Source organism: Ischnura elegans, chromosome 6 (assembly GCF_921293095.1).
Source record: "Ischnura elegans chromosome 6, ioIscEleg1.1, whole genome shotgun sequence".
Lineage (NCBI taxonomy): Eukaryota > Metazoa > Arthropoda > Insecta > Odonata > Coenagrionidae > Ischnura > Ischnura elegans.
The window spans coordinates 93691053-93714954 of NC_060251.1; the positions used below are offsets into that span (position 1 = coordinate 93691053).

The 23902-nt window shown below is 38.2% G+C and overlaps 1 protein-coding gene across 2 annotated transcripts in view; it reads left to right on the top strand.

Moving 5' to 3' along the window:
• LOC124161199 (transcription factor GATA-4-like) overlaps nucleotides 1-23902 on the top strand; it is a 209817-nt gene that overhangs the window by 41879 nt on the left and 144036 nt on the right. The gene's annotated exons all lie outside the window — the stretch shown is intronic.

Sequence of the window (23902 nt, forward strand, 5' to 3'; positions counted from 1 at the left end):
TGCCTGCGACCTAAAACAATAATATTTATTAAAAATTAACATATTTTCACTTACCTCCTCCGCGTTCCATTTTCAAAGGTATGATAAACAATTGCCGGACGGTAATCAGCCATTGGCTCCGAGAGGATACGTCATCAGTAACTTCGGCAATCTCCGCCTCTTCTGCCCAAGAAGGGGGGAGGGCACGGAATATTTTCCGAGAAGTATAGTGGATAGCATAACAACGCTTCCGAGTGACGGAAACGGAATCGGACACGGAAACTGAAAGTTCGATTCCGAAATCACGGAAACGAGGAGACTTAGTTACTGAATAGGGCTCCTGATCGACTCGGACTGAATCCGTTTCCGATGCCTCCAATCCGATGAAACTCAGAAAACAACCCCCCAAGATCTCCCCCGCCGCGAACCGATGCCAGTGCACTAATGCGCGAAAGAAGGCCTTCTCCCGCCGTCGAACATCTCTCCACGCCCAGGAGAGCAACAAATTCACTGGAGCACTGGTATTCGAGTAATCAGGCGGTAGCCGAGTACTCAACTACCTATTTAATCGGTAACTCAAATATCATCTTTATCATAACTCAACAATCCTGAGATTGTAATTTTTGAAAGCTGCCGAGAAGCCTGCTTAACGGCGGTGGAATATACATGAGTTGCCATGAGAGAAAATTACCCTGGACTGGGAGTCGAACCACGGACTCTTTGGCTTTCCACTCGCAACTCGCGCTTGCCACTGCGCAGACCATTACGCTATCCAGTATTCCCAAAAATACCTAGCCCGAATATCACACCCGTTCCGTGAGTAAATCAATAGATTGTATGATGCCACACAATTTGTTTAGACCTGATAGCAGCGTATATATCCGGAAAGCTATTATCATAAGCATGAATTCCCATGAAAATTCCCCTTGACCGGGAATCGAACCACGGACTTTTGGCTTTCCAGGACACTGCGCAGACCACTACGCTATCCTGAATTCCTGAATTCTCATGGCAATTCTTCCGCGCATTGCCACCCTTGATGGACCGCGAGGGACTAACATCTAGTACCAGCCTCGGTACAATTGCCATTAGAATTCGGGAACATGGATAGCGTAGTGGTCTGCGCTGTGGCCCGAAAAGCCTAAGGTCCGTGGTTCGATTACAGGTCCACGGTAATTTTCCTCATGGCAATTTACATATAAATCCTAAGATTGGTTGGACGCAGCTCTCCATTCCGCTCTCTTATCCGCTAATCTTTTCATTGTGACGTATTCCGTCACTTTTACATCCGTTATTACTTATACTCCCCTTCCAACTGTCCTTCTACGATTTTTTTCATAATTCCATCATTCCTCATAATGCGGTCAGCTAAGTTGTCCCGTTTTCTACTTAAGTTTTTTAGAATACTCATCTTTGCTTCTACTCTAGTTAGTATTCCCTTATAACTCTAGGGGTTAGATGGAAGATGAGACTTTCTAGTCTCAATCTCGCCCAATAAAGACGTTTATTATTATTATTATTATTATTATTATAACATATTCGGTCAATGCAATTTATCTTCACCACATTTCTATTGCCTCCACTCTTGACATCTCTGCACCTATCAATGTCTGACCCTCACTATATTGAATTTAAATAAATTACAATATAAAATTACTCTTTCAATAATTAATAAGTAGGATTCTATTAACGATTACAATTAATTTTACTTTTCATGTTGTACATGATGCAATCGTTAACATTATTTTCTCAAATAGGGAGTACTAACATACTAACAAGCATTTTAATTACTATATAATTCCATTACATAACATAATAATTGAAATGTTTGATTTTGGCTCTTTAGGCTTAAATAAATATGTTGTGCCAAAAATTAACGCCTGTTATGCGGTTGAAATAGTTGTAACTGCCTTTTCATCAGCGCGAGTGGAATTCAATTTTTCATTTTTGATTGCTTCGACGATTAATGTAACAATTAATCATTGCTCCGTTACATCACGTCTTTGTACATAATTTTACTGGAAGAATTCAAGGCGATTGAACGAGTAATGCTAAATTATATAGATAAAATACGAGCAGTCTAGGGGAGGCCCCAATAGCCCTAGCTATCATACCAATACTCTAATTACATTCATTGCTTTCATAGAAACTACCGACAAGCAAAGGAAAGGTTGCAGTCGCCAAATTAGATTTTGATTTTGTGGCTTTAGCGAGATGGAGATTCAGTAATCCTAAAAAGGAATAAAAATTCCCCCGCCTATGCTCTTGCTATTATTTTTAAGCCTCCGTTAATACTCAGGCAATTAATCTTCCTTGTCTGGATTTATTGCTTTAACTCATGTTCTCGAAAACACTCTCTGTAATGAGGTCAATCTCCCTCTGAAATCTCAACGACGTGGGGATAATTGCGATGTACTTAGAGCATATATATTTGTCCGCCTTCCTTCCTTCCTATCATCAAATTTAAAACGCACTCAACTTGTTAAGTTGGCTTTTGTCTTACTCTTTAGTACGGAAAAAATCCATTTCCGAATCAGATATTTATCGTAGTGACATGAGGAGCATCAGCGGAGAACCGCACAATATTTCTTGGGCCGCGAGACACGGATATCTTACAGAGTGACAAGGAGAAATTCATGTAAGAATCGGATAGAATTCACCTTCACTGCAGAGAAAGCTTTCTTTCATGACGAAAATATTGGTTTAGGAATTCATTATTTTTCACCCCAAGAAAAAAGCCCCGTTTACAACAACTTAGCTTAGCGAAACCTAATTTAATGTACGTTCAATGGTTTCCGGGTCAACTTTGTGTAAGTTGAAGTTCACAAATGACAAAAGGACTTCGTTTTCTTCCACGGATTTATTTTTTTGGTACAACATGTTCGACAGACATGGCTGCATTTGACTTTTTCCTCTTTCCAAAAATAAAGGGAACCTCAAAAGGCTCTCTTTTTATAAGCATAGAGGACATTTCAAGAAATCGCTGACGGAGCTGAATGCTGTCCCAAAAATCGAGTTTGAGAGGTATTTCGAATATTGGAAAGGCCGTTTTACACGGGGCACGGAATTGCGCAGGTTAGAGCTGCATTAATTTCTAAAATGGCGTGGAATTGCGCGAATGCATGAACGAAATTAAAACAGGTGCTATTTTGCCGTCTCGCATCCACGCTTTCTAGCATGTGTTCTAGCAATTCACCGCTTTACACGATGCAATATTGATTGCGCCTTCGCAGGTACGTCAGATTGCGCAATTCCGTGTACCGCGTAAAACGGCCTGAAGAAGCGCCGGCACAAGTGAATTATATTTACTGGGGACTATTTTGAAGGCCAACACATTTATGTGGACGAATGAATAAATATTTTTTCAAGAAATTAAATTTCCCGTAATAATCTGAATACTCCTCGTACAGCGATTGATAGCATTTAGATGCTTTTATAGCTTTCGAGATAGCATTTAGATGTTTTTTTTGCATGTGTTCCATCTCTTTATTTTATCTTTCTAGTTATTTTCGCCTATGAATACTAAAAGATAGAGCATTCGTTCTTCATGCTGTGTTTATCGCTGTTTTCTACGATCGTAGAGGACCACTCGTTATTGTAGGAGTTGAAGGAATAAAAAAACTTGGCTTTTTTTACATGGTGATTTATTTCGTCCGACCATGATTTCATTAGAGCGTAACGTTTTTAAGGTGAAAATCCTTTATCGTAGGAGATGAAGGAATAACATCTTAGTATTCACCTTGACAATATTACGCGGTAACGAAACCATGTTCGGACAAAATATATAAAACTTGTGGAAAAAGCCAAGTTTTAATTCCTTCAACTCCTTAGATATAGGATTTCCTCCAAGTCGCGCCCGCTACAATTACTTACCAAATCTTATAATTGTCCTTCGAGGGAAGATTTCCGTTGAGGTAGCGTGCACCCTTAGCAGGTGTATTCACAATTTAATTACAAAATATTTCTCGAGAAAAACTTTGCTGCAATTACATAAAATGGGGTTCTTTTAAGAAGTATGCATCATATCCGTCTTCAAAATGTTTTATTTTTTTCGAGTACTCTTATTATAGGTTGCCATTTATCTGGCGCTACCCCACCGATATCACACGAGTCTCCCGGCTTAACAAACAAGGGGAGACCACGTACCTTGCTACATTTATTTCAATGCTATATTTTTTATGGCATTCGGAATGCCGAACGCATCTCGGAACTGGTAGTGGTTTCATTGGATGGGCCTTAGTTTGGCTGTATTTTTTATTTTTCATGCGGTATTTTAACATGCTTCATATTATTTGAAAAGAGCTGCCCTTCAATCATATCTATCAGTTGGTGTAGTGGTTAGCGTCTTTTACTCCCACTGCGGGGACTAGGGTTCGCGGATCCATGAAGGAGGTATATTTCATTGAATTCATTTAGAGAATTTTGGCGCCAAGTTACTATTTAATTTAAATTGCAGCAAGAATAGGCAGGAGAAGAATATTTTATCATCATAGCGGCTTTCAGGTATTTAAGTAGTTTTTTTTATTTCGAATATGGCGTTCGTTATTCCGAATGCTAATAAAAGGTGTCATTAAGAAAGACTTAGCAAGGTGCGTGGTCTCTCCATGTTAGTAATACTTGTGTATTCACGCTACACTATGGTGTCTGTCGCGTTGTTTTTTTCTACAAATTATATCCTGCGCCTCGCTTTCCTATCTCTGGGTTTTTCGTGCGATAGTCAAATGCGGTCCCGAAAGCTCATCTGTCGAAATCGATTATCTCGCGGCCGTGCTTGCGTAGCTAGTGCGCGCCAGATAGTTTCTTTTGTCTTTTTATCTCCGGTTAATTATGCAGGTGCCTCCCACATAGGCTCATTTCCTGCCTACGGCCGTTTTTCCAGAAGCATAGAGAGAGAGAGAGAGACACCGATAGATATATCGCCGGCATAATACGGGTAATCACTCATTGTAGCGATTAGCCCGCTATCTTTTCAGCTCCTTGGAAGGGCCTTCGGTCGTATCGGGGCGGGGACGAAGCGGGTCGGCCGGAAGAGCGATAGCCGATATCGAGGAAGGACTTCGTTTACTGCTCCCGAAAGTGTTTTCCCCCATTAATATTTCGATGACGCCAATATGTCGAGAAGTATGTTGAAGGTGGAATATTTTATTCTTATTTTTGCTCTTACGAGTAAGCTCAAAACATCAATAAATATAAATAAATATAAAAAAATAACTGTAAATAATATTAAATTTAAAATTAAAATAAATTCCTGTTAAATAAACGTATTGACCCCCACCGGAGTGGTCATGATATGGAGACAGTATTTCGGTTATAAAAAAGTTGTTTCCTCCTATATGAGTTTTTGTTTATTGATAAAATAGATAGTTTGCTAATACCATGAAATACTGTAACATTCACATCGTAAATGTGTTAAATTTTAAGTAAAAAAAAAGAAGAGAAGGAGAAGTTTAATTGTTTCTTTTATGGTCAAGATTTTTTTTACCAAATAACTTTTTTCAATAAACAACTTTTAATTAAGACTCGTACAAAATTACTGTTTTTTACTCCTGAAAATAACGTTGTCAGCATAAAAAATCCATAGACTATATGGTTGATATTTTTGCCCATACATAACACATTGATGAACTCGGTAGTTATGCGGAAATATTTTAGTATTTTACACTATCTATAGTAGGTGATTGTAAAGGAAGCGTAGGAATTGATTTCTTCTAAGGAAATCGGTGTGCTGTGAGGGAATATCACCGAACTGTCACTGTAAATTTGGATGAGCGCAAATGTCAATGAGTTTGTCAGACGCCGATGCACCCAAGGTGTATGGGAAATTTGGTACACCTGTTCGCTTTATCTACAGTCCACAAATTTCTCAATAAATGTGTTAAGTGTAGGTGAAACGGGTATGACTTCTCAAATGTCTCTCCTTCTGACATTTTTCATTCATCATTCAACGTCCATCTTCTCAAGGAAAATACTAAGAAAAACTACAATTCTTATCAGAATAACGTCCATTGATTTTTTTCCAGTGTCTTGATGTAGCAGTTATAATCTGTTTAAGCTTGAAAGAATGCTATTATTCCAGTTGAAATCTGCCGCGACAAAAATTGCTTTCAACGTTTCTCATGCCATCGACATGACCCGTAAAATTTGTCATATTTCTTGGATCACATTGTTTTTCGAAAAGTTGTTCGTTTTTTCCTTATATTTATATTTAAATCTGGAATCAAAGTAAATTTTACACGCATGAGCACTCACAAAATTTGTTTTCTTCTTCTATTTCAACTGTGTTTTGATTAACTGGAAATTCACTCGCTATTTGTTTTGGAGATCACGTATTGACATTCAGAAGTCTCTCTAGACAAGTATTGTAGGTAACGCTGGGGTAAGCGAAGAGAAATCCAGTCTATGGTTACAATATTAATGTCTTTTTCAAAAAATTTACGCTGAAACATGGTGAGCCATAGGATGGGAGTAAAAAGTAATTGCTAGCATGGATGTTATTTTTATCCGAATATCTTATATGAATAACTTTGACATATTGCATATTTTTAATTCTCTCTTCAATTTTTGTGATTTTGTGGGACAATTATTCTGAAATGGTACATTCATATCTCTTAAATAAGTAATAATTCATATACTTCAGTAAAAAAGGCCACATCTGTTAAGATATTTTTATTCGGGTTTTTTCATATAACTCTTTTTTCCCTTCATCAAGCACTGCTTTATAGGTAGTATAACCAGTGTCTCGCATACAAAAATAATAATTCAGTACTGATTGGTTTTTTTTATTTGGATGGCCTAAGGAAATATGTTGAATAGTAATTGCCTAGGTAATGGTGATCAGCGAAGATTGGAAAACTAGTTTTTCAACGCACTGCTTCCTGTTGGCAGAGTTGTGCGTTGTGCGCAACTGCAATCCGGTTGATTCTGGCGAGGAATGACTTAAAACAATCTCTGCTGCACTATTTGACTATAGAACGCAGAAAACGAAATCTGCGAGTTGCAATTATTTTTCAGTAAAGCTTTTATGCTACTTTAATATGATACAAGTTCTCTGGAAGATCTCCAAAAAAATACTCAGTCCAGCATAATTTCCAGTACAAAAACGAAATCAAGGTAGGCTGGGCAACTATCCTTCACTTCTCTGCCAAAAGCAATAGTTAATTGGCTGCGGTCTTGATGCGTCTCGCGACCACCACTGTAGCTTATATTAATCCCTACAGAGAAGCATTGTTGCCGAAAAATAACTCGTTTATTTTCGCAACAGGTTATAATATTCTCTTGCTGTATCACATAACGTTTCATTATGGCATTATTATTATTATTATTATTATAAATTTATTGCTCTCAGATTATTACATCAGACTGGGGTATTGTTTTTAAACAGTTTACAGCCGAGTTTAATGCTTTAGTACAGTTATTTTAAATCATTAATATAGGAAAATGTACAAAAAATGCAAAACATACATATATGGTTACACAGCGTTGAAATGGTCGATGAGGATGGGCTACATCGGAATTAGTATAATGCTTTTCTGAATTTCTGCTGGGATGAAGAGTCATTTATGGGTTAAGGAAGTTTGTTCCTTGTTTGTGAGGCGGCAACGGTAAATGATCTTTGAATAGTTGTGGGCCGATAATGTGATGCATGTAGATTATGAATTCGTATGGATGTTCATCTTTTGTGCAAGTTATATATGAATATTATGAAGGAATGTATCAAGCGTTGAAGCATCATATTTAGTTCGGCTATAAGATCATAAAATACCTGGCAGCAGTATTCGATGAGTGGAACAATTATTGAGTAGAAAAGTTTCCTTCGTACTCGGAGAGGCAGTATATTTTCATAGTTTCGATTGATGGAGAGAAGCATCAACTTTATTTGAAACGTAACAAATGTTATAGTATTACTCAGACAGAGTATTGCTGAAGATATGGATGCATGACACAATAATTTTATCACATGGAGTGGGGATTAGAAGTCATTATTTTTCTATAGTGATTTGCGTAATCTTCTTCCATTTGCAAGGGTGCTTAAAATATCGAGATTATTTTGCATGTTACTATTGACTCGATGCGTTCATTAACAGTAAAAAGCTGATGAAAGGAGCGTTATATAAGAGTTTAAAGAAAAGGCCTGTGGCTAGCGAGAGGGTTGCAGGCTCTATTGAATACGTTACACAAACGTTGCGAGTAGTTACACAAACGTTGCGAGTAGTATCAAAAGACCAAGGTTATGCGGTCTTGTATAGCATAGGAATGTAATACTCAAGAAGTAGCTTGGCAAAAGCTTGGGCGGATGGAGCAATTCAACTATGATGGAGCGATTCAACTACTTGGGTAGCACATTAGAGGAAAACTAATACAACCGTAAAGGCACCAGGAAGATAATTGCGTTAGCAAAGAAGGCGTTCATTAATGGGGAAAAGCTTATGAGAGGATGGTTATGTAAGAGTTTAGATAAAAGGTTAGTTAAAAGTCTGATCTGGAGTATTGCGCTTTACGGTGCGGAAACAAGGATGATCAGGAAGGAGGCGAGAGTTGACTTAAGGCGTTCGACATATGGGTAGGGCGAAGAATGGAGAAGGTAGTGTGGACGGAGAGGAAGAGAAACGACGAAGCGCTGGACGTGGTTGATGAGGATAGGCAGCTTATGGATGGGATACGGAGGAGACAGAAGGTATGGTTGGAGCGTGTACTTAGCGGGGAGGGGATGTTGAAAATGGTGTTAGAGGGTCTAATGTTGGGTAAACGAGGGTGGGGAAGATAAAGAACAGGATTATTTTAGATAAAATGAAAGGAAGCCGTGGCGGAACCAGAGAGGGAATGGGGGAGTTCTATAGCTCCCTCCTTCGGTAACCAATTTACATTTGATAAAACGGTAATTTCGTTCAGTTGTCGCATATATGTACCGGAGAGGAGAACTCCGTAGCCCCTTGCCCCTATCCTGGATCCGCTGCTGAAAGGGAGTAGTCCTTATTGTAAATTGAAGAGGGAAGTCCACGAAGGGAGGGGAGACTGCGAGAATTCTTCGCAAATACCCCATGCTAACCTAACTTAATCGGCAGAAATCTTTAATAATAATATTAACTATTGACTCACCCAATAAATAAATTGATGAAGGGCCTGGAGTATGCCGTGTCAGAGTAAATCACGTAATAATAGCGTACTCGATGGAAGGTGGAAGGAAAAAAATTTTTGAAGGCAGCAAAAATATTTTTATTTTTATTGAAATATTTTAAGGAGGGTGGTGGTTTTGCGGGCAGAGCTCTCGTCTGCTAATGGAAAGCTTCCATGTTTAAATCCCGATTGAAGCCTTCGGACACCCCTGGATAAAATCCTCGAAGTAAAAGATGGTCCTGGGAAAGTAACCCCCCTTTACCCTGAATGTGTGAAAACTCACACCCCTGAGGCCAAGTCCGGGGTGATCTCTATCCTTAACTGTCAACAACGACCTTTGGTTTGAATCACTGAACGAATTTAGGAAGTAATGGCATTTTATTGCGCTATTTTAGTAAAAGAGAAAAATTTTGCACATATTTTGCTTAAAACAAATATTGTAGACTTTAAAAATGGAAAAATTAGCTTTAAAATGAGAAGTAAACTATTTTTCTACGATATATATCATTACGGCCCATCACAAACAAGTTCTCGCTTTCAAGGCAGGCGTGTGTTCGGATGTCAGGGAAGCGAGCGCCACCCGATGTTTGCTTGTTTTATCGTTTTTTTTTTTATCCCGTCCACGAGAGGGGGAGGTAGGAAACACGAATCATATTGTGCTCACCCTAAAAGTTTTAACGAGCGTAATATTATTCTAATATTCACCCCCAATACCGGTTCGTGAAGCCCTCGCAAAACGGGTCGAAAAAAAAGTCGAAAACGAAAACAAAACATGGTCATCCCGCGCATTTCCCCACGCGACGCTCGCCCTCCGCGATTTTTTTTCTTCACATAATGTTGGCGGCACTGTTTTACCCTCCCTCCATTTTCCCTCCACTTCTGTTTCCGATATTTGGCTTGTTCAATGAGCGATATTTGGTCATCGACAATCTAAAGTTGATGGATGAGCTGTGATGTCGATGACGAGCCTCGAAATTTGGCTAATTATCAACGTTAGCCATTTAGCGAATTGATGGTTCGCTAGTTCACTTCGTGTAATGGTGGCATGGTAGATTTAAAAATAAACGGTGTTATATTCCACACAGTATTTATTGAAAACTCTACCGGTTTTGACCCTTTCAGTTCGTTATCAAGAGTTAGCTGAACAGAAGGTTCATTATCGAGAGGTAACAGAACAGAAGATTCTATTATCTCTTGATAATGACCTGAAAAGGTCGAAACCGGTAGCGTTTTCAATAAATACTGTGCAGAATATAAATAGGTTTATCTCTGATAGTTATCTTTGTTTTATACTGTATGGAATATAACTGCGTTTATTTTTTATAGCTATCCATAGTCGATTGTCAACAATGATTATCGATTTTCCATGTTCATCGCTAATTATCGAGTTTGAACTATCTATGAGATATATCAATCATTGATGGTTGAATATTAATATCAATGCATCGATATCGGGGAAGAGTTTGATATTTATCGTTATTCATCATTCTGCGGCTACAGCTACCAATGGCGCCTCATCCGCATCGATTATGGCTAGTTATCGACGAAATGGATTAAATATAACACATGAAATGTTGATAAGTGACAGAGTCACCCTTTCCAATGCTTAAAGCTGCATGTCAACAACTTTGCGCGCATAATATCGTTATACTTGTGTTTCAACAAATCTTTCGGCACTTTCGCACTCTTCCGACAGCTGAATTTTACGAATCTATGCCAGATAATGCGATCACCGTATGAATTCTTCTGCGAAATAATTAGTGCTGAGAAAATATTGCAGTTCCGAATCGGGCAAGCAGTTCACTCCCCGTGTAAATGGGTGTTCAATATCGGATGTCTTGCTTTTTTATATGGGTAGTAGGTATGATGGAAGCGGGGAGGTGTGCCGTAGGTGTAACGTCTTCTCTCTCTCTCTCTCTCTCTGGAAGTGGTGGTATAAAATATGGGGTGATCGGTCCGTCGTAGAGTTGGCCAGAGTGGTTTGGGACACTAAAAATGGATGCTCCGAAGCACAACAAGGACAAACGGACGAAGAGTGTTCGTCTTGGGACGCGAGTCTGCCTTCGGTGGCTCTCTGCTCTGCCCCGGAGATATATACTCTCTTAAAAGCTTCTCTCCCTCTCCCACGGAGTGTTTTATTTTATTATTTTTTTCAGTTTCTTTTATTCATTTGTTATTTTCTCCCCTCCTTCCCGGGCGGCGGAGAGCTCGGCTGACTGCCCCGCCCTCTGCCCGTCCACAAAAGAAGCAGGCACGATTCCCTCGCCCTAATGCCAACAGCCGGACACTTTGTACAGCGACTGACATGGCTAATGAACGCCTTTCCTTATACTCCTTAGGAGGTACTTTGTATCAATCCGTAAAGGCTGACTTCTTCGCCCTTCGCTCCTCACAAGTCGCGTGTAAAACTTGTCACAACTGGGAGCCTTGATTTGGTTTCATATGTACTCCAATCAAAAACTTAGTGCATACTTACCTCATCTCATAAGTGAATTGATTTAAGTTTTAACGTCTTCTGGCCGTTTTATCGAAAAATAAGTAGAGGTTAATTGACCGTACTTTCTATTCGTAGCCTGCAATATTAATGGGACTTTTTCATAAATCATCTAGCTATGCATGATACGCTTCTGTGATATAATCTTCGCTCTCTTTAATTGTGATCGGTATAGAATCTATTACATTCGCAATCATTCGTCTTCTTCAATGTTACAATACAAAATATACTTTGTGAGCATTATTTCTTGCTCTATTATCACTTTTTATAAAAGTAGTATTCTATTAGGCATTCTAAAAACTCGTGACATTATGAGGCGGGATGGCCTGATGAAAACAATCGTCGAAGGACAGGTGGAAGGGAAGAAGGGCAAAGGGCAGCCTCGAATGAGTTACATAGGACACAGGTTATAAAATATGTAAAAGAGAGGAAAATCGTTATTATGAATAGGATAACGGACAGGAGAGAGGAATGGAGAACTGCGTCAAACCAATCTTAACATTGTTGACTTATAATGAGTAACGATTAGCAGCGTGAAAATCCAGTACTCATACTACAATAGAATACGCTGGCGTTCATATATTAGCATTGAGCTTGGCTGAATTAACGAAGTTAGCGTGGCATTTGGTCGATTTTAAATTAACGGGAAAATAAGCCTAGAATTTTGGAACGCCTAGAGTCATAGTCATATTTTCATGCGCTTTTCATTCATGTTTTGTCCTCTAAAACCGTGAATCACGGAGGGATACCTCTCGAGATTGCATGGATGTAACAATGCGTATCTAATGAGTAAACTCCGCTAAAGACATGGATACGGCTAAGGGACCACTAAATTTAATTCGATACCGTTATTGCGGTAGTTTTTTGTTGATTCAGATAATTATATGGTTACATGCACGTGTTGATTTTTATTGCCATTGCGCTAATTTTTCATTAACGGCTAAATTTAATTTTTACTAAAAACCGTCAATTAATTTCATCCCTTGACACGCCACTCTGATATTTTCCACCAATTTGCGTGGGTATAGTTCATGGACTTGACATTCTCGGAGTGCGAAAGCATTATGTCATGGCAAACTTAACTGAGTACTGTCCGTGTATTCCAGCGTCGAAAAATCTTCCATGCCATGATCATCAAAAACAGTACCGCCTGCACGTGGCCCTAAAATTTCATGGCAGACACTATCCTGTACTGGTTTTATGTCTGCCCTAAGATCGGCGTAAAGTCCGACCATTTATGGGCAATATCCGGGTCGCCAATCCTCTTGCACTAACACACGACCCGACGCGTAAATGTCACACACACACACTTTCCAGACGTGTGGCTTTTATGGAGATTCATTCAAGCAGAATCAATTGGTTTTCTCTATTATTGTTATCCATATGTCAACTCATACGCTCCATAGACGCTTTACTCGTTTTACATTACATTCTTCTTTCGATCGCGAAGTGGAGTAAAATCAAGCCTCGTTCCCACTTGCTACAAAAATCTTCATTTAGATTGAATTTCATCAAAATTACTTTTACATTTTGAAAACGATATTCAATGATGACATATATGCAGATTTGAGTCATTTATTTTGATGCATCTATTACCATTTAAACAAACATATATTTCTATAAAATATCCTACCCAACAATTACCCATACGTTTGATCTCCTGAATGCAAACCAAGCACCAGGATTCGAAAGTTTTCATCGTATTAATTTATTTCAATTGTCTAAGGTTCCTCTCGGTGTCATTTAACCTTACAGCTTCATTTTTTACTTAATTTAAATGTGATTTTTTTTCTAGTAGTCAGCGGATTTCTTAAAAGCTCAACAAACCGCATCCAACAAATTTGGTTGGAGGGAGTGAAATTTTCCGCATCTTCGCTGGGCAAGTTAAGGGATGCGATAAGAAGTGACTGGGTGGGATAAAGGTAAAGAACTAATTCTAATAACGAAAAAATACAAGATTAGTATTATAAGCTTAGGAACACCACCAAGCCTACCTGACTACCAAGTAGCATACCTGACCGACAATCGGTAGGTCTGGGTTCGAATCCCGGCTAATCCAAATGCTTTTTTCATGATGTATTTAGTCCTTGATGTCAGGGGCGCAGCTAAGAATTAAGGCTGGGGGGGTTTAGGTGCAAATAATACCAGAGTGTGTGGGGGTATGGTATACCAACCAGGATAAGCGGTAGGTGTAGGAATTTTAAGATAAATATAAGACACTGTCTTGGGCGTAACTTTGTGGAATTGCTTCATAATAGAATAAAATCAAATTACTTTGTTCTATTCCACACTTTATTTTAAATAGCACGACCCGGGTTTCAGCATCTAATGCTATCATCTAGTGCTATTTAAAATAAAGTGTCGTGCTATTTAAAATAAAGTGTGGAGCAGAACAAAGTAATTTTATTTTACTCTATGTATAAGATAAATCGTTGAAAATAGTGTTTTACGGCTTTCTGAGGGATATTTTATTAATCCTTACACTATTCTATTAGTAATATCAATCCAATTAAGTAAAATTTTTAAAATCCCCCTCCTCGCTGCGCCTCTGCTTAGTGTGTATATAACTTTGCACCCGATCGCGTGACTGCTCAAAAAGGTTACACGTTTCATGCAGTGCTTTAGTTGTAGTTCCTTAAAAGTTTTGGGCGGAACATTCTAGTGGCGAATCTTTTCCTCTCGAGTTCCTTGCCCGAGGATGGAATTCGGGGTCTGGCGCCGGGTACGTGAGCGATGAATTTATTGCGAGCCGCCTCCACTCGGCTACCCTCTCATCTTGTCGTGCCCCCCCCCCCCCCGCCCCAGTCCCCTCTCACTTATCCTAATCGCTCTCCCTCCACCCCTACCCCCACTCCTCTCTCCCCCCCTCCCCAACTTTCGCTGCACTAAACCACTGACGGCTCAATTTCATGGTTTGAGGAGAGAGCCTTTTAGGAGAGATGGCCCGTGGATGGGGTGGGGAGAGGCTGTGGCCGGCGCAGATAAGAGAGGGAGAAAGATGGAGGTGCCTGGTGGCCATTTACCCCCCACTTTCGCCGTCTTCCTTCGCTTCTATCCACTTACCATTCTCTCCCCCAATAACCCCATTATCCGCTCTAAAACTACATCATATATCAAGTATTTATCTTACTTACTTATATTATACCCTCATACGAAATAACCTTATGCTAATATTTGCCCTGTAACTCTTTTTTTCCATTGTTGCCAGAATCAAGTTGTTGATGCTAAAGAAAGCTCGTTTGTTTTTTTTTGTCAAAATATTCTTGTATGCAATGATATATCCTTACATCATGTGAACGATGAGGGAAAAAAAATCCGGTACCCTAAAAACAGGCCTCTAGCCTAGTGGGGCACACAACTTACTGATGTAAAAATAAATATTGTCGTAATCCATTTGTTTAGGTAGAATAAATTATCATTATTTTCTATGAATGAATCAAATGAGTATCTATTCATGGAATAGGAAAAAGATTATCTCGTGCTCGATTCCCAGTCCAGGGGATTTTTACCAATAGAATTTAATGTAAATTTTACTACCGTCACGCGGAAGTCCTGACATTATTATAGATCTACTACGGAGATGGATATAAAGTTTCTGCGCCGTTTCTCCATATGAGTCTCGGCTTTCGGGCATTCCTCCGCGTTGAGTTGTCCCCAGTGACGACAGTTCTTCCAGCCATCCTGCTGTCGTCTTCAGGTCAGAAGTAGCGATGCATAAATTTGGCCGTGTTATATGGGTATTATCTATATGGCCTCTCTGATTAGCCTAGGATAGTAGCGGCTTTCAATACACAGGACTTGAGGCTTATCGAGAAGCCCACAGTGTGGCCAGGTTCCGACCAAACGAGCTCCGAGACGGCGAAAAGGTGGAACTGCTTCTTCTCCGTGGCACGTTTATGTTCCCTTATCCTGGTTGTGATAGATCGTCCGGTCTGTCCTATGTAACATTTACCGCACGAGCATTGCAGTTGATACACTCCCTTTTATAAGCCTAAAGTGGTGATAATAGGGAAGACAAATTAGGTACATGCACCTTTTGTTATTATTGCAAGAATGCCTCATAACCGGCTCTAATTTACTGTCATTCTCATTCTAATTCATTGTGGAAAATATAAATTACCTTATTTATAGTTAATGAACTCTTGTGACGTCACCAACTCATAAAAAGTGGGCGGAAACTTCGGCATTTTCTTATTTTAAATTTACAAAGGAATGACCAAATGGGGAAGATATTTCTTCGTCCTATCTCATCTTTCCCATCCGTTTATCTAATTCGGGTCGGAGTGAATTCGCTTCGACTTCGAGCCCACAGCGACGCCCCCCGGCCGTCCCAGGCCCAACATCCCCGGGCCGCCCGGCGTCCGATATCCCCACTCCTGTGCGATCGCCTCCCCCATATCACGCTTTTACTCTCATCCCGACAGAAGAGTGGAAAGTTGTTTCCGCTCCTCTCCTCGGCCCACTCTAAACCTTCCGCTGTCGTTCCGAGGGCGGCCTATTCCCCGCCGCGGAAACATATATAATACATGTATTCATGCACGAGTGTAAGAGAGTTGTCATTTGCCATTGCGGAGAGTTACGTGGCGTGGGACGACTTTTCTCCTAGGTCTCGGTCGTTGAGGTCACCTCGCCCGTTCAAGTCTCTCGCGCGTGAAGCCGTCTGCGGGATGGACAGCGAATCCATTGAATATTGTTTCTTCCCTTTTCTCGATGCTTTCTATGTTTCGTCGTACTCCAAACCCAACATCCACCTACGTATACGGTAGTAGGTCTTGGTCTCGGTAGAGACTGGCGTCTTGGATTCTAGACGAAAGATATCATGTTTCATCTAGACTAAAGTCTTCAATTTCTTTATTTAAGCCTAAAAAATATCCTTTTAATACTTTATATTACGTAAGAGTAAGTCTACACTCGCTGATTCAAATATAGAGGCTGGGTAAATCAATGTAAAACGAAGAACAGAATTCGATGTTTTAAAACGTCCATTGGAAGAGAGTCGACTAGTCAAATGTGATAGCTTTTTATGGATGCAAACCTGGAGCGTGAGGTAGTTTCTTCCCTAAGGACAAAAGATGAATGGGAAGGTGATAATGCGAAGAAAGTTCCTGGGGCGTATATTAGGAATAAGCGAAATGAAGTATCAAGTGGCTTTTGGCGAGGAAGCTACAGGATCGTCTGCACAAGATCCGTGAGACCGTGCAGCGAGAATTCAGAATGCGTAGACCAGTGGGGTATCAACCAAAAATGTCAACCATTTCGCGAGGAAAATCTCAGCAGGGTAGAGTTAGTGATACTATTTCTTCTATGTAAAATGATTGATTAGTGGAGAAAGTCAATAGAATGAACGCACAATCATGAAAATGTAGGCTCATCCGCAAAAATTTTCATCGATTCCACGAATAAAACTTTTTGATAGTTTATTTCGTCACTATATAGTAGTATTTATTACTTGCTTTGGTTTTGATGATCTCTAAATTGGGTAACGGGTATCAAAAATGTGAGAGACATAGACTCTTATCACTATTCCGAGTATCGGGTATCATCAACATATTACGTTTCGTGTCTTTTAATTTATAATTATCGACCTTAGACAGAGATTAATTGGGAAAGAGTATTTTTCTACAGAAATGTTTAACTTTATTGACTGGTCTGATCTTGACTTTCGTCAATCGAAGACCAATTGAAAATCGCCATTTTATTATTTTTCCAAATCAATTGGTCAATAATCGACTTCCCTTCTTCGACAGCTGAATGAATTATTTACAGTAACTTCCCTTGTTATTGAAAAGAACTCCATTTTCATTATGATTCCATTGGTTGTTAGGGCAAAACACTTTCGTTGGGCAACGTGAGTATTAGATAATTTGGTAAGTTACACATGTTGGACACCTCGCTATTTTATCACGAAGACCACCATGAAAACTTTACTTCGCAGTCATTCTTTTAATGTAGTTCCTTTATAAATCGTATTTGGTGATGGGAGACCATTATTATCACATATATATTAGTTTATGCATAAATTATTGTTCACTTCCAATTATAAAGAGAGAAACTTATAATTTAAGTGCTGTTGAAGCTGTATTTTAAGGAGGGAATATATCTTTTAATGTTTATACATATATTTTAGATGACTTTTAATTGCTCCCAAACCTGCCGTTAGTCGTAAACTGAGATATCTAAAAATGCATTTATGATTAATTGAGTGAATTGATCTCCGAGATTCCATTTAAGATATGAGAGTGTGAACCGTTTATTCCATGAATGTATGCGGGATGAGAGTTTATGGCGTGCTCTTCAGGTCGGTGGAAAGTGAGTGAGTTATAAATCTTGAGCCCCGGAAAAGCATTCCGCTTGCGTTGGTAGGCAACGAAATTGCTTAAAAAATCAACAGATGGAAGATTATACCCACCTTGAAAATTATAAAAATAAAAATAATTTAAAATATTTTTAACTCGATTCATTATTTCATCTTAGCATCATAACACTTTATTTACCTTGTTTCGTGGGCAATTTTTCCATCTAGCACTTTGCTCAGGATTTGTTTCTTACAAAAGTTTTCAGTTTATCCTGGATAACTAAGTAAACACCTTCTGTTCATCGTGTTGATGTTTGTTTATGTTTTAGTAAGTATTTTTAGGCACCGGTTGCCATTTAATGATAATCTTTTATTATATATTTTCAACATGTTTTATAATAAATGAATCATTGGAGCAAACACATGTTGTATTTTTCTTATCAAATATTATTTGATAAGAAAGTGAATTTTTTTGTGTGAAATTTGAAAATATGAAATGTGAAAGTGAAATATGAAAGATTTATTTTTCTTATCAAATATTATTAGAAATTATTAGAAAATGGCTCGGATAGAAGCATTGAAACCATCTAATATTATTAAACACCGATTAAATTCATCTACTTTCTCGGATTATTATCGCCTTTGCGAATGATTCACATGACATCTCGTGATTACCCAATAGCCCTAGCAATAGCAATATCACTTGCGATGTAATTCCTTAGCATCTATATATAACAGCGAAATACCTGAATTTTGTCATAATTAAATTCAAGCTTCGAATAATTGATTCGATGATTGTAGTCGGACTTTTCTTAGATAATGGTTAAGCTGAGAACATTGCCTAAAATGCCTATTTTTTCTTTTATTCGGAAAACCAATATTATTAAGTTATGCGATCATTTAGCATTAATTATGGTGAAATTAAGGCCGTTTTTTATACTCTAAAATGCCTATGCTACCTGTTTATACCTTTTTCTGCTGATATCTCCCATTTACGGACCTAAAAAAGCAACATTTACACAATGTCGCCAAAAATTCTCTTTAGTGCGGAGCTATTCTGTATATCAGTTTATTTTTTAAGCTATCGACGCTAAAAATAATGTCATTAAATATGAATAAACAAAATATCACCCGAAGAATTGTTACATAAAGAGCAGAAAAACAACTATGGTAAATTTACGTGATGCGTAAATGCGATGGTTACATTTGCCAAAAACTTGTTTTTGAATGTACCTCTCGGTTTTGCTGAGTCATCATCACTGGTCAACAATCCTAGGATTGGTTGGACGGAGCTCTCCACTCAGTTCTCCAATCAGCTAATCTTTTCACGCCTACGCATTTATTCTCTTTCACATCCTTCTTTGCTTGTTCCATATATTCTGTTCTAGGTCTTCCTTTCCCATTCTTGCCTTCCACTTGTCCCTCGACGATTGTCTTCATCAGGCCATCATATTTCAAGATGTGGCCTATAAGGTTGTTCCGTCTTCTTGTTAAGGATTTCATGAGGCTTCTCTTCTCTCCTACTCTTCTTAGGACCACCTCGTTAGTAACTCGGTGGATCCATTTGATCTTCGTCATTCTTCTGTAGCACCACATTTCGAAGGCCTCTATCATTGCTTTCTCCGCTGCGGTCATTTTCCATGCCTCACTTCCGTATATGAGCACACTCCAAATGTAGATCTTATAAATTGTTTCTTAACTTCCATATTTACGTTTCCCGATGTAAGCAGATCTTTCTTTTGGTGAAATGCTCTCTTCGCCTGGGCTATTCTGCTGATAATTTCTTTCTTGCTTCTCACGTCACTAGTTATCTTGCTTCCCAAATAACCGAATTCATCCACCTCTATCAGTTTTTGCTTCCCTATTTTAATGTTATTCTTGACTTCTTCTCTTCTGCTGCATACTAATATCTTGGTTTTCTTCGTGCTTATTTTCAGATATTGCTGAGTAGAAAGAGATTATGACCGAAGCTGCTCTGCCTTAACATCCAGTACTGATATTATGGGGAGCATAGCTACATGCTGCATTATACTCTGCATATAAAATTATTGAAAAACGTGAGCCAAATGACAGGAATAATATGCCCCTCCAATACACCAATTCGAATATCTTTTCCACCCACTTAAAGCTAAATTATTGTAACCGATTTCACTCATCTTTTATACTACGTGTCTATAAGAAAATTAAGCCATCACGGTGCATGAGTAGGTTTTCTGTGAGCAACATAATATCTGGATGAAGATGAAGCAAATTGCATTCTCGAATCCAAAGATGCAGGGTTCAATATTGATGTCGGTAAGAGTACGCGAAACCATTGCCATTCAAATGCAGTCACAACTTGATTTTTTTCGTTATAATTAGCCATGATTGAATTTCTTTGTTTCAAAAATATTTAACCTTAGCACCGAAACACAAAAATCATATTTTTATAAAATACCAATTTTACGTACCTACTTATACGCGTATTTTTTTGTTTGAATGACCAATTTTTGATATACCTTTTTAGCCGTACTTATTTAGATAAATTGTTGATTTCAATATTTTTGTCCATTCCTTAACGAAAGTAGGTACAGCTATTTCCAAATTTCCTCTTCCATTTCATTCACACCGAGTTAAAATATCATTAGTAAACCACTCCCGTTGGCTGTAGAAACGAGCATTACAAGCCAACAGGAGAATTGAATAGGTTATTCGTAGGTCGCATGTATACCATATTTGCACTGAATTGTTGAGGCCTTTACTTTGTAGAATTCCATATTTAATGTTTGGAAGGAAATTTCTTAGCTTTTCTACAAAAACACACACTTTATTGCCGACTAGTTTCGGTTACACTGTACCATTTTCAAGACTATACCATATTTTTCGATGCCGAGAAAAAAATTTGCACGAATCATACAAAATTACACGGAAAATATCTTTAAAACTGTCCTCCTAAAAATTCAAAGCCTTAAATGGCTGGGCATTGTTACGAGTAGTACGTGGAGAATTGATTATGCTCTCACCAGGCTGGAAAAAACCGTGCCACAGATGGCTTGCTTTAGATAATAGCTCCATGTTGGTCTATTTCCCTGGTGCTTAGATTTCTTAAGTTTACTACATGGGCACTGATTAAGGCTCTCACTGTGTCTTGTTCACCGCGTGAGTGTTCCCCCTTGCGGATACACGAAATGACAACCCGCGCGTGTATTTCAAGAGTGAAAATGGTGGTTATAATTCCATCGCGAAGCGTTTTGGGCGTGAAGTGAATGGGATGTTGACTGATATAAACGGCCGGGCACCAATGCTTGATGGCCCGCGATCGTGGAAGACAATTTTCAATCAAAGCCTTAACATGCGAGAGGGCAGTGTGTAGTCAATCAGAGGCGAAAAGCGAAAGTCCACCTTAGAGCAGTTCCATCGCAACTCACGTACCGCCTTCTTTGGAATTTACATGAACCGAATTTGAATGGAGTGACTCAATTTGAAATACCCTTGCCGTGTTTTCAACTTTGTATGGAATATGATATTATAAATTTTGCTACTAATATCCCGCAACGCCAAGAGATTTCAGTCGAGAGCAAAAGGTAGGATTAAATAATTCAAATGAAACATATAAGCAATATTTGCACGGGATTTATTCAAACACGAAACATGTAATAATGATGTTTCATTGTAAGCTGGATAATGTTGTTGAAAACCAAAGAGTATCCAAGATTTTATATCAATACCGCGAGGAGTTCAAGTATTAGCTCCCTGTAATATATTCGTAGTAATGGTAAAAAATCAGCAGCTTAGGAAAATGTCGTTGATTAACAGTGGCCTTTTTAAGGCACCCGCAGTGACTGATTGGTTATAGTGGAAAGATATGAAATGATGTACGGCAGGAGCTAATCACAAAATTTATTGGAACAGCAAGCCACGTGTGAGGTGGATATAATTTTAGTTAGCTCGGATATGAACTGGGGAAAAAATTTATGTTAGCTGAAATAGCATTATAAAATGCACGATGCACCTGATAATGTTGTTGAAAACCGAAATATGAGTACCAAATATTTTATTTCATTTCAGAAAATTTTCGGATTAGATTCTCTGATTAAATAAGCCACCCCATATTCTTCCCTTTTGTTCAATACATTGTGTTAAAAATGGCAGCGATTAGAAATTTTTGATCACACAAAAATCAACCGGTCAGTAGGTCTAAGTGTAAGTGTGACACACGCACATTATTTGAAAACTTTTCATTTGCTTCCACATTTCAGATTACATCACTGTTATGATCGTGGTAAAAGGATGAAAAATAGGCACATATACTTTTTTTATTATTTCAAGAATATCACTCTATCTACTTCAATTTAAAGCCATACTAATACTAATTTTAATTAACATACTTATTTTGTGTGGAAAATATCAATTATCATATTTATAGTTATTCAAAGGCATTATCTGAATAATAATTTCAACGTTTTTCAGGGATATTTTGCTTAAGATTTGGAAAACTGAAATATTTCCCAATATACATGTTCAAATACCTCCGTAGTATTTGGCTATATTTAGATACTATTTAGTGTTCCAGAATGTTACAACTTCTCCCTTCTTAGTCATTGAAACCCTACAACCCAATTTGACTATAATGTTGCATTCATTATCCTCAAATATAAAAATTTTAGCTTGCCAAATACCGCTTACCAACTATCTCCGTGCTTAATTTTTGCATTCCTTTACTTGTGGAGATTCTGATGAAATCAGTACTTGTCTTTTTTAGCGTTATTTAAGCAGTTTAACTCTCCTAAAATGCTTATTTACGTGTTTTATATGTTAATAGTCAATGCAGAAATTCAAAAAAATGCTTTCGTCTTATTTTCTAAACTCCTTATAATTTTTGAAGTCGTGTATTAAAGGATGACGTCGGACCTATTTTCCTCTCGATTCTACGCAATTAGCTAGTTCCATTATCTTTTATCACTCTTTTTCCCACGGACAGTTAAAAGTAACACCTTATCTGAGCGTGCTTAAATTTTATCCCTGTCATGCGTGGCGTGCTATTCCAATTAAATTTTGTGATTAACTCCAACCGTACTTAACTTCATACCTTTCCAGTATCACCAATTAGTCTCTGAGCTTATCTTAAAAAAAAGGCCAGTGTTAATCCATAACATTTTCCTAAGCTCTTAATTTCTTCCCATTACCACGAATATCTCCCCATTACTATGAATATATTGCGTATAGGGAAATAATAATTTAACTCCGTATCCCGAAAAATGGAACCAACTATGAATTTAAATGTTCTCTTTATAATTTATAATGGGAGTGGACAGGGTGAGCAATTATATTCTCGCCGCCAGCGTGTATTTTAGTTATTTTACCAACCAATTAGAATGATGTCATCAACAATCTTAGTTTTTGATAGCAACCATCAAATTTATGTATCCCTGTGCTGTTTACGCGTTCTTAGGAAGATACATAACAAATTAATTAGTTTTACTTGCGTCACTCCAGTCAATTTTGTTCACGTGCTTATGCGATCCGTGATAGTAAATCGGGTTTTGGGAAGCGCTCACGTTAATCTAGGAAATTTATCTGCTCGTCCGCTAATCCAAGGAATTTATCTTATCTAGAGTTAATGTAAAACGGTGATTTTTTGGCATAACCAACGTATTTTTCAATTCCTCTATTTGACTCCCTGTCATAAATGGCTAAAACTACGAAAAAATTATCGAGACTCAATAAAATGTTACTGAGAGGGTCTTGCGTTTCTTTTTGTTATGATATTATTACAATAGTGCACTCATACTTTTGGCAAAAAGTCATTAATTTTTTCAAATTAAATCGTATTTCAGTGGCGCATATGGCTGATATAATGCCATTCTGCTCAAATACGACGGGCATTAAGTTTTTTTCTCACAAGATAGGTAATATTTTGCAGAGTTTGTGGTCAGCTCAGTTTAAATTGATAATTTCTGGCATACTAAAGTCCTCATTGTTGACCTTATGTGTAAGAAATTAAAATTAATAGTCGGCCCAAGCCCGCTGAGAGTAATGTG